This window comes from Cyprinus carpio, chromosome B1, assembly GCF_018340385.1.
Source record: "Cyprinus carpio isolate SPL01 chromosome B1, ASM1834038v1, whole genome shotgun sequence".
Classification (NCBI taxonomy): Eukaryota; Metazoa; Chordata; class Actinopteri; order Cypriniformes; family Cyprinidae; genus Cyprinus; species Cyprinus carpio.
Genome location: NC_056597.1, coordinates 22,746,286 through 22,759,221, shown reverse-complemented (window position 1 = coordinate 22,759,221; position 12,936 = coordinate 22,746,286). Strand labels below are relative to the sequence as shown.

The 12,936-nt window shown below is 34.8% G+C and overlaps 1 pseudogene; it reads right to left on the bottom strand.

Annotated features, from left to right (window-relative positions):
• Window positions 1-12,936, bottom strand: part of LOC122135763 — a 206,146-nt pseudogene that overhangs the window by 93,860 nt on the left and 99,350 nt on the right.

Genomic DNA, 12,936 nt, shown 5'->3' with positions numbered 1-12,936 from the left:
TGTGCGAAAATCAATGAATGAATCACTCACTCAAATGATTTGTTCAAATTAGTGATTCATTCAAGAACAAAACAAGCATAAAGCGTATCTGTATGTGTGCATATTCTTGTATTTTTTTAATTCTTTTGTTATGATTCTGTTTGTAATCGTACAACCTTGATGGTTTGTACAGTAAAAAAGAAAAAAGGAGTGTTTTTTTGTGTGTTTTGAGAGAGAGAGAAAAAATGTGTGTTATACTATAAAAAATTTTTTTTAAAGAGCTTTTATTCTTTCAGAACGATACACCTAAACAAAACTGCTAATCTATATTGTTATATATCCTGTGAATTATGTGCTGATTCATACTTTGTTCAATTTCCAAACTGCAAAAGTGAGCAGAAGTAATAGTGACACTTTCCTTAGAAGACACTAACACTAATAACACAATCCCCAAACACCAGATACATATCATGCAGTTTGTTCTGAGAATCAAACAAACAGCTCGACACCTCCAATAACAGTCATCTGACAGAAATCAATGCAAACAGAACTGATTGTGCTTCTCTGTGCTCAGATTCTTCCTATCTTTGTCATTTGTGTTGTTTTTCTGACCCTCTGTTTTCTCATTCTGCTTTGGCTGACCCTCGTTCTGTTTCCTGTCTTTCTAAACAGACACTAAACGACTGCTTGCTTTAGGCCTGGCGGGATGTGAACTTCCCTGATCTCTTCTCCAGCTTTTCCAACAGAAGCGGCAAACTGACGAGCAAACGAGACCCTCCGTGGTGCTTGCAAGGGTAAAAGGTGACTTACGAGTGCCAATCATCACAATACTTGTCTACAGGAACGACAGACCGTCTACCAGGTGCCAAAACCATCCCGCGGTGAAGAAACGCCTACTGTTTGAGTGTGAGCGTGAGACTCACGCCGTGAGTAATGAGCGTTTCGGGTTTCGAGGGCGAGTGGATCCTGACTGACGTTGCATTTTAAAGGAAGCTATCTACGGATTGAGCTCAAATAAAATTGTCATGCCACATGAGCTCTCTCCTGAAAAGCTACCGCGTAGTGAAACACTATCAAGCAGATATAAGAGACATCGCATGCGGACTCTATCGCTCAACCCCTCGCGATTCGCCGTTATGTTCACCGCCATTCTCCGTTTTGATTTTATGCCCCGATCACACATCTTTCCCTGCTCCCAGAATTGCACTCCACGTATTGACTCCAAGTCAATTTTATAGTCCAGTGGTCTCGGGGCTCGACTGTCTGGTTCGCCCTGTCTGCTGTCCGTATTTATGTTTCCACATGGCATCTCGACGGAGTCATTTTCACGTGGACAATCACGGAAGAGTGCTTCCGTTACCACGGAAACACTCTCTCACAAGTGCTCTTCATTAGACGCCGATAGCAGCCACCAGTCATCGAGTGGCTCGGCAGGAATGTACTTACTACTTACTTATGCATTGAATTTGTGACACAACAATGTTTATTCAAAACGGCAAGCTGGGAGATTTCCGGACCAGGATAAACATCTTCATGGCATCATTAGGCACAGAGGATCGTATTTGATTCTTGCCTGGCGAACGATATTTCAAAGACATCTGCGCTACAATGTTGATTACCACAAGAGAAATGTACAATCACCCCTGATCCTTTCTTTCTTTCTTCTTTCTTTCTTATCAAATAAAAAAAAAGAAAAAGAAAAAGAAAGAAAAAATGTTGCTTTTTTCTTTCACATTTTTGCACCTTCAATTCTGCTTTTGAAACTTGGTTTGGCTGTGTCTGAATATTGCTCTTTTATATTCACCAAGGCTGCATTTATTTACTTAGAAATACAGCTATATTGTGACATATTATTACAATTAAAAATTTGAATATATTTTAAAATGCAATTTATTCCTATAAAGCTGAATTTTCAGCATCATTACTCCAGTCTTCAGTGTCACATGATCCTTCAAGAAGACTTCATGCTAACCTTGGCTGCATTTATTTGATTAAAAATGCAGTAAAAACAGTAATATTTTGAAATATTATTACAACTTAAAATAAGTGGTTTCCATTTGGATATACTGTAAAATATAATTAATTCATGTAATGTAAAGTTGAATTTTCAGCATCATTACTCCAGTCTCCAGTGTCACATGATCCTTCAGAAATCAGAAATTTATTTATTTTATCGATGTTAAAAACAGTTGTGCTGCTTTGATACATTTTATTTTTCAGGATTCTTTGATGAATAGAAAGTTGTTTTTTGAACTGCATCTATTCAAAACAGAATGTTTTGTAACATTATATCTTCACTGCCACTTTTGATCAATTTAATGCATCCTTGCAGAGGATAAGTATTAATTTCTTGCAAAAGAATCTGAACCTTTGAACAGTAGTGTATTTTTATAGTATTTGGATTACTTTCTTGTCTAATTACTGTCTAAAATGCAGTCAATAGAGCTAAACATTAATTACCTTAATGATCAGTCCCAATTAAGACATGAAACTATCTGAAATATTTCCGTATGGTTCACGTAACCCAAGACGGCTTTGGTGCAGATTGTGTTCTTGTGTTTCATGTCATAAAATCAGTCTAAAATAGTTTTCTGTTTACTTCTGTATGGTCTCATTCACTCATGCAGCCGCAGATGGCCTTGGGCGCTCGTGTTCAATCTCTGGTATGATTCAAGGGCTGTCTTGTCTTCATTTAAGATGCTTCAATATCATCTGAGGGTCCCTCAGCAGTGGCCCGTCTCTCTGGAAGAGGACACTCAGTCTCTGACCCCTTCAGGCTCTCAGACCTGCAGCAGCGCCAGACTGTCAATGAAACTGGAAATCCCCAGTAAACCCAGACAGTTCCTAGTCCAACTACCATCTGCAAGTTTCCTCTGAGGACTGCAGCTTCCATTGTGAGACGGTGCGAAACAGAAAATAAGGTGGAAAATTATATTTGTTATTACTTTATTACTTTTCTAAGCAATCAGACTTACAATTTTGGGCCAGCAGGCAATAAAACAAGCTAAAAAATATTAATTTAAAGGGATACTCCACCCCAAAATGAATATTTTGGATGAAAACCGGGAGGCCTGTGACTGTCCCATAGACTGCCAAGTAAATAACAGTGTCAAGGCCCATAAAAAGGTATGAAAGTCATCGTCAGAATACTCCATCTGCCATCAGACGTGCAATCTGTGTTATATGAAGCGACGGGAACACTTTTTGTAAGCGAAGGAAAAAAAAATAACGATATACCGTATCACCGGAGACTGTTGACAAAGGAATTGTTGAATAAAGTCATTATTTTTGTTTTCTTCGCTTACAAAAAGTGTTCCTGCCGCTTCATATTTGACCACGTAGCAACAACACAGAACACCCTAGCAACCATAAAACACCCTAGTAACCACCCACAACACTGTAGCAACTATGAGTTTTGCATGGGCAACGTAACCAGTTTTTGATGGATATAGTGTTGTTATTATTGTGTTTAATTGCAAAATTATTATTATAAAACATTATATATAAAAATGTAAAATTAAAAAAATATTTAAAATATTTATTAAAATGTATATATAAATATATAATATTTATAAGATATTTATAAAATATTTTTAAAAAATATATAACTTGGCAACCAACTGAAATAAAATAAGAAAGTTATTTTATTTTATTTTTAAAGTAAAATTACTAAAACTGAATAAATAAATAAATACATGAAAGCTAAATACAATATAAAAAACAGACTAATACAAATGGAAAAAAAGAGAAAATATAAACATAAAAACATTTAAAAGAATACAATATAATAGTGTATAAATAATACTAAACTAAATACTTATAAAACACTATAATATAGAACATTTTAATTATTTGACTATCGTGCTATTTTAACTGTAATACTTTATATAATAAAAAATAGCTGCAATAATAATTTCTCAAAAATAAATAAATAAATAATATTAAATTTATATTTTTGTAATTTGTCTCAATAAATGATTAATTAAAATCATCTTATTGGTAAGATCAGTTTTAATAACCAATTTCAAGCTTGGCCAAACTAGTCTTAGCTGTATTTTGTAACCAAGAGGGTTGATCAGAGGTCAAAAAAGATCAGCAAAGGTTGATGCGATTTGTTTGTTATGCCACACCAAACATCAGTACCACACAAAGATTGAGACAACATCTGGCTAGTGTCTCATTGGATCATAGAGCTGCCGGTCTCTACGCATCTGCATTCTGTTCGATCCAATTTATAGAGCTGGTCTGAGAGCACAGCGTCTCAAACTAGAATCACAGTGGATTGCTCTACTCCACTTTATCTACTTCAGTTAAATTACTTCGGCATCAGATAGAACCTCAGACTCTGAGAAGAATGACAAAAACAGGGAGGAAAAATGAGAGAAAGAATGAGAAAAATGCTTGGTTTCGGGAAACAGTATGGCGTCATCCCAATTTAAGGTTATCTGATGCTCTTTCTTTGGTCCAAGCCACCAGGGAACAGATGCAGGAGCTTTTCTTCACTGTGTGTTATTCCGATGGCCACTGATTGACGTGAAACAATCAGCAGGGACACGGGATATTTTGGCAGTGATGTCTATCCGTCTTATCACAACATGCATATGGATGAGAACATCTCTTGAGCCATATTTTTTTCTTTCAACAATGAAAGGCACATTAAATATTGAAGATAACAAAAGTGAAATCCCTTGGAGTGTAACAGATTGTAGGAGTAAGATTGCAGAATTGGTACATGCAAATTTATTCATCGCATTGTAGTTGTGGTAGAGTATATTTCCTTTGCTTGAGGATTTAATTTGATTTGACACTAAAACTTAATTTTATTCTCATGTTATCTGCAATAAATAAATAAAATGAATGTCTCAAACGGAAATATAAAATTAATTAAAAAAAAGAAAATTAATATACATAAAATCTAAAAATACATAAAAAATACAAATGCATTATAAATATAAAAAAATACTAAACAACACTTTATCTTGTTATGTAACAATAAACAATTACTGCAATAATTGTTTGCAAAAATATATATTTAGTACAATCTTAATATTTAAACATCTGTACTATACGTAAGTAAAATCCAATTAAATAATAAAGGATTTTAAATGAAATAAAAATATTTTATGTTCTTTTAGCAATAAAAATTGCTGCAATAAAGTTTGCAAATACATATAACACGTATTTGGTACAATATTACAAACCGACTTTATCATTTCAGTTACGTCTGTGTATTGGTTTCATATAAAAACTAAATAAATCAATAAATAAAGAGATTAAAAAGAATTTCATTTCAAAAGTACTATTAATATTTTTACACGTGCAACATCAGGATCTCTGGGAGCCTGAACATAGGAAAGTCAGGTCAATTGAGCAGAAGACAAGGGTTAATCAAATATCACAGAATGGAGTACAACTCTTCCTCACACAGGGTGAAGCAAATGAATTAGCATTCTGGATTTGTCCACTGATACTGAATGTAATTTTCCAGTGGGCTAGTTTGAGAGAAGTCCCGAAGTTAATGAATCAAACTACGAGGTGTTTGTGCCTTGACCGAACTCAGAGCTTCTCAAGGGCGACTCCGACGGTTTATAGTAGCATACTAACATACTCCAGAATTTCACGAGTATGCAGTACATATACTATGCACTGTATTTAAAGTCTCTATGCATTACATACACAGTTTTGAATCATTATCTGCCAAAAGTTAAACAAAACGAACAAAAAACAAACTGTATGTATTTTCCAAGATGATTGGTACATGCTTTGCACATGCAACCTGAGGTCACATGATCAATATCTCTCTACTATGTATATATTTTTTTTCTTTTAAATCTGCTATTTTTGACCAAACTCTGAATGGTTATATTCAGCAATTTTAAATAAACCATCGTCAACAGAGCTGTTGTGCTTCGCAAAGCATAATCTTGTAGGGTTGCCATGTCCACTTATTATAATTTACACTTATTAAGCATCTCTGAGGTTGTTATTTGGGCTCAGCCTATAAAGCTATACAGTTTATGGAATATAGGAAAGTCACATTATTTTAGTATACAACTTATTTCCAAGATAACACATTTGTAGGGATGCTATGACCGATCAACCGCAGATCAGTATCGGCCGATAATCATATTCTCGATCAGTAAAATAACCCCTTTTAGTGGGCTTGTTCTTATTGGTGTTTTTTTTTTTTCTAAGATCTGGCAACCCTGCATTTTTTTCAAAAGTTAGTTTGGTTGTAGAATGCGGTTTTCATTCCCATAAACAAACTGTGTACAGAACAGGATTAAACACAAAAAGGTGAATTGGCAACCTGAATTTAGCTGCAGTATGTATGTAAGCAGTATTCCAGCATTGTATGCTGAACATAGACAATATATATGTGTGGCCTTCTTCAGAGGCTGTCAGAGAAAAAGTGCACAAAAAGAAGTTCTCCTCTTATCTTGAGATCAGGGTGAGATTACTGGAAGCTGGAGAGCTAGAAACAAGAAGAAAAGAGCATGACAAATGCACAGCATATAACAATGCTGTCTAAAAAAAATAGATACTACGAGGACAAGCAGGTAGTTAAAATACCTCAGGGAGAAGAACAATCACCAATGAGATTCCTTTAATAACACATCTTTTTCACCTTGACAGCAATGAGACTACTGTAAATAGAGTTTGAATGGAGAATTATGTGCTTTGTTTCTTAACACAAGAAAAGATATGAAGTCCTTAGTAACACCTTAGAAACCACATAGCAAATGCCTAACAACCAACCAGAGCATCCTAGCAACAACCTAGCAACCATCCAGAACTTCCTAACAGCTGCCTAGCAACACCCTTGCAAACCATTCAGAAGACCTATTTAACCACCTGACACCAACTAGACTACAAAAGCTTTTAGCAGCTACCTAGAAACTAATTTACACCTTAGCAACACCCTAGCAACCAAACACCATAACAAACATTCAGAAGACCTTATTAACAACCAATCAATACCTAAACTACTTAAAACCTCTTAGTATCCACCCAACAGCTGCCTTAGAACTATTTTATAACTTAGCTATGTCCAAAAAAAATTCTCAGAACACCTTAGCAACCACTCAGGACATCCTATCAACTACCTAGAAATGCCCTAGCAACGAAGACATTATCAACCACCCACGTATCAACAACTTAACAATCCAAAACTTTTAGCATCCACCCAGCAACTGCCTAAAAACAATTTTACACATCAGAAACCACTTAGACACCTTAGCAACTACCTAGGAGCCACACAAAACATGTCAGCAATTATCTAGGAACACCCTAACAACCATTCAGAAGACATTATCAACCACTCAGCAACAACTGATCTACCCAGCAGCTATTTAACACCTTAACAACACCCTAGCAACGAGTCAAAACACATGCAAAAGTTTGCCACTGTTTTAAAACAGCTTAGCAACACCTAAAACTGCTTTTCAACCACACATGCTCAAGTATTCAAACTACAGGTCTAAATATCCCTCAGACTTCAAGGTTTAACAAACTTTTATTTTATTCTCCACTCTTTTAAACACTCATAAAAACCATAAAACTTTCACAATCTTCAGCCCACCAGTAGATTCAATCCATGTGCATTTTTATCTCAGTTTCTATTACTTATTTTCCCCTGTAATGTGTCAAGGCTCTGCTTTAGAAAGGCTGTATTATGCTGGCCAATAAATAAGGATTGTGGCCGTCAGTCTGCATGGCTTGGCAAACAGAAACACGTGTTTGTGCTCTCGTACCTCTCTGCACACCGGCTCGTTTATCTTGGCTGTCAGGTAAAGGGCAACGGACGAAAAGGTGAAACGTTCTCTCTCTTTCGCCCAACTTATTAAATAAGCCTGCTGTCTTCAAGACCACACACAACTTCTCTGAAAGTGACGAACAGCAAGACTAACGTGCATACAGACGCACACAAACTCTTCATGCACATTTAATCATTTCCTTTTAGATACAAGCTTGACAAATACGAGGAAACAAGCTGTTCTTGACTATGTAGGACATCGCTGGTTTGTGTCTGAGATACACTGGAGAACGCTTGTCACTGGCAAGCAAAGATAATGAGTCATTATTAAATTGTGAAAACTGTCATACTTTAAACAATCAAATGCACAACAAGTAAATAAAAATGCATGATTTAAAGGAATGTTCTGGATTCAAAACAAAATCGGTCAACAGCATCTGTGACACACTGCTAATTACTGTAAGTTTGTGATGTTAAGAACCATTCAAAACATCCTGCTACCACCTAGCAACACCCATCAACACATCATAAACAACTTAGCAACCATTTAGTCATTTAAATGGTGGCTAAGGTATTTGTGATGGGTTGCAACAAACTATCTGAAATATATATACTTTTCTAAAAAAAAATATATATATATCTACACTTACAAGGGCTATTACTGCTAACTAAAACTATTAAGAGTTTTGTTAATCAAAAGATGAATTATATATATGACAATATAATTAAATAAAAATTAGACATGTTGCCTTACCAACTAACTGAAACAAGTATAAAACTAAAATAAAAATAAATAAACCTAAATAATATATATATATATATATATATATATATTATATATATATATATATATATATAAATCTAATGCGCACACACACTATTTTCTTCTTATTTTCTAATTTAAGAAGTAAAGAATATTTTATATTATTAAAAAGACTCCTAAATGTTCACATTTAAATTCTTAAAAAATAAAATAAAATAATAATAACCAAAATTAGGAAATAACAAGAAAACTTAAATTGAATAAAAATAATTAAACCTAAATATTTAAATAAATAAAAATACTATAGCACATATATATTTAAAAAAAATATACTAAAATAAAATGAAAACTGAAAACATAAAATGCTCATTCAAAATATGCAGTATATAAAAACTATAATAAAATATCACTGATACTTTCAAAAGTGAATAAAGTACTTTTTGCTATTCTTATTTTGTAGCTAATGAAATAAAGTATATTTAATATTCATGAAAAAACGTAAGAAAATTCATGAAAATAAAGGTTAGCCTGAAGCCTGTTTTACATACTGAAAGTTAACGTTTAAGGAATTTAACATTAATATTAACAAAATATTTATAAAAAATTATTAGAGTATAAAAATTCTAAAATAAAACTGATAATTTCAAAAGTTTGTATTTTGTTTACCATTTCCTCTGCTGCAATGGCCGCTGACTGTAAGTGCATTACTGTGCTTTTTACAAACTTACGGACGATCATTTTTCACTGATAATTAACAGCATGTCAGCTTGTATTTTTCACGGGGTATTCATTTAACCTCTCTTACTGCAATACGAGCACATTCAAAGTTACGAAATGCTGAGTGCAGATGTCTAAATATGAGTTTTCATTGTTTACTGTTCACTGAAACTATAACTCGGGGCGATACTCTAATAACTGAAGGACACATTTTAGTCTCATTCTGCAGTTAATGAAGGTTGCACAGGAAAAACACATTGCCGTCAGAGCAATGATGTGTACATTATGATAGCCAAGGGCAGACGCTCCAAACTAGCGCTTTTATGAATTTATTCAATGCATTTTGTTTAAATAATAAGTCCAAACAAGCAGGCCTCAAAAGGAGCTGTGGTCTTGGCGGATGCTGCGAGTTTAAAGGTGACAGCACTATGTTTAACGCTTGATTTACGCCTGAGCTTTTAATTATATTTTTGATGATTTCATGTGTTGTGTGATGTAACACATGGTCTTACGGATGCTGCAGTTAATTACTAAGAGGTTATTCATCTTCAATGCCCTCAGACTGTTGAAGCCCGGGGTTGAATGCATAATCACACAATTGGCTCGATGAAAAATGACACTGCAGTGTTATTCAATGTGATGTAATGGCTGCGAGGTCTCGAGACAGATGACACTAAGCTGCGCTTTTGATGCTACTCCCACACAGATCAGATAAAATCCATCCAAAAGTGTGTACATTTCTTGAATCAGAGTTAAATTAACGGGCAGCGCTTCAACTGGAGTCCATCAGAAACACGCCGCTATTTTGGCTCATTTTCAGTCGGAGTGACTGTCAGGCATCTGAAAGTCAGATTTGATTCCGTATCTTATAGATCTGTGCTGCATGAGCCACAAACTTCAGTTTCAGATGGTTCAGTCCGACTAGGTGAACCGATTCAACTAAAGAGCCAGTTCAAACAAATGATTCATTCACGACCAGGACATCACTCAAGACCGTTTGCCTAAGGCTCTGGATTGCAGGTAATAATGTTGTAAATAATATTCGGTTGCTTGCACAGACTGATTGTTTCCCTTCATAAGACCTCAATATATCGTCAGAAGCCACAGGTATTCATTTTGTGTTCTTTGATATGCTTTTTTTTTTTTTTTACTCTCAAAACAGCCACTGACTTGCATTACATGAATCACCAAGGTATCAGCTAAAATCTTCTTCTCTTTTCTACTGAAGGAAGTCTTAAGACTTTACTGTATTAACATCCTGTATACAATCATAAGAAGTGATTCATTTACAATCATTTGAACAAATTAATTTTACAAAAAAAATTACCTTAATATGAGGCCTAGTGATAACATAATTTAAGTGCTTTAAAGCAGATGCATTTAGAGTTTTGGGAGAGGGTTTTTGCATACTGACAGTTACTGTTAGCATATATATATATGTCCAAAATGTCTTCTGAAGGTTACAACATTCCTCTTGACTACAGGGTTGTATTTTACTATTTCAGAGAAAAGCAATGTAATACTAATATATATAAAACGTCATTGTGGTCATTCTGCTGTGGTTTTGGGTGTAGATGAGCAGCTGATAATGTTAGGTCTCCATATTTCCTCCTCAAAAACAGTGTCATGTTTCTTTATTTTGGAGGAAGGGCAGTGGAACAGTCCACCATCACTGTTCATTTTATCTCTGAGAATGTGGGTGTGATCCGCGGTGTTCGGTCTGATGATGCAGTGCTGAGTGAAATGAACCCACAGTTGTAGGTCAGAGTCGACGGGTCACAAGGTCCTCGGTCATATATTGAGAGCAGACTTTCTATTACTTGAGTCTAAGGAGACACTAGCGTAGAGTGGATACAGAAACAAACTAAATCCCACACAATCTCACAGCAATCAAGAATCAAAAACTGCTGCTTGTTGTATAAAAAAATACTGTAATGAATGATGGCAATCCATTATTGATCCTTAAACCATTCTCCAGAACAACACTGGACCTCCATCAGTGTCCTTTACCACTGAATCTACAGCTCCACACCAAAACCAACATTGCATTTTTTTTTTTTTTTTTTTTTGGTTGGATCAAATATGAAAGACAATAAACAGACAACACACCTTTCTATTGGTTGTACTCAACATGCAAACTCAACCAGTGTAGTAATATCCATGAATGAATGAGTCATATAATCCAATTCTTTAAATCAATCGATCAAAATGACTCACAAAGCCTGAAATGACTCACTGAATCACTCAAAATGGTCTGAATCACTCACTGAACCACAGGATTTATATTTTGTTATATCTGAATCGAAAGGAACCAAGAACTATGACTTTTATGAAAAAAAAAATAATAATAAATGTAGTTAGTTAGTGGTTGCTTAAAAATACAAAAGGAATTGCTAAATGCCAGAAATTTCCATCTTGACTCTAAACACACAAAAACTGTGGTTCAGCACTGGCGCTCGAAAGGACCTGTCCAAAACACAACAAACAATCTTTTCCTCCACCTCAGGTAGAAAAAGCATGACAAGTGCTTTCCCGGTCCTCTCATTCTTTCATCAACACAGCTGCACCTCAGTCAGAGCATCAGCTAATCTGGTTTTCACATCCGTGTGCGGATCGATCGCAGCTCGGATCACCTGTGGCTTCATTTGGCCTTGCGTGACAGCGTTTGAGCTGCTCCAAATCAAACACAACCACACACACACAGAGAGAGAGAGAGAGAGAGAGAGAGAGAGAGAGAGAGAGAGATCTAGATCAGCCGGAGAAGCAGTTCTTCATACGGACCACTGGACTGAATTAACCCGCTTTAATAAAGGTGGACAATCTAAAAACAGGGTCTCTTTTCCTGAGAGCAGGACGACACTGTAAAAACTCATTATCACATCTGTCAATCTAGTGACCCAAATGGTGTATCTGCGACTACTGTCAAGAAAGAAATTCAGTTATATGGTTATATATATGACCATCCAAAAGTTTGGGGTTGGTAAGACTTTATGTTTTTGAAAGAAGACTCAGCATACTCACCAAGGCTGCATTTATTTGATCAAAAATACAGTAAAACAGCAATAACGTGAAATATTATTACAATTTAAAATATCTGTTTTCTAAGTGAATATATGTTAAAATGTGATTTATTCCTGTGATCAAAGCTGATTTTTCAGCATCATCAGTGTCACATGATCCTTCAGAAATCATTCTAATATGCTAATTTGCTGCTCAAGAAACATTTATTATTATCAAAGTTAGAAAAACAATTGTACTGCTTCATATTTTGACTAGTAGTGTGATGATATTGTGATAAGAGCATGATAAGTGATAAAAATGTACTCTGCTTTTGCTTATATAGATAGAATTTGACATTTATTGAGTGTGAATTTCTGACCATCGGTGCCTGACATGTACATCAAGATATTTCAAAGAGCACCATGATTTTACTCTGGTACATATCCAAAAAACACCCCTCAGGACCCTTCATGATTTGCTAAACGAATGTTTTTGTTCATTTGTCTTTAAAAAAGTTCTCAAAATGTTCATACAGAGAACCATACCACTTTCTCTAACATTTGCATAATGAAGAAAAACATCATAATTCCCAAAAATGGGTTTCATTTTGTTTATATAAAATTGTAATATCTGGCACATGGTATTTTCAAACACTGGAATAGTTTTCATAAATAGCGTTTATATATATATATAATATATATATATATATATATATATATAT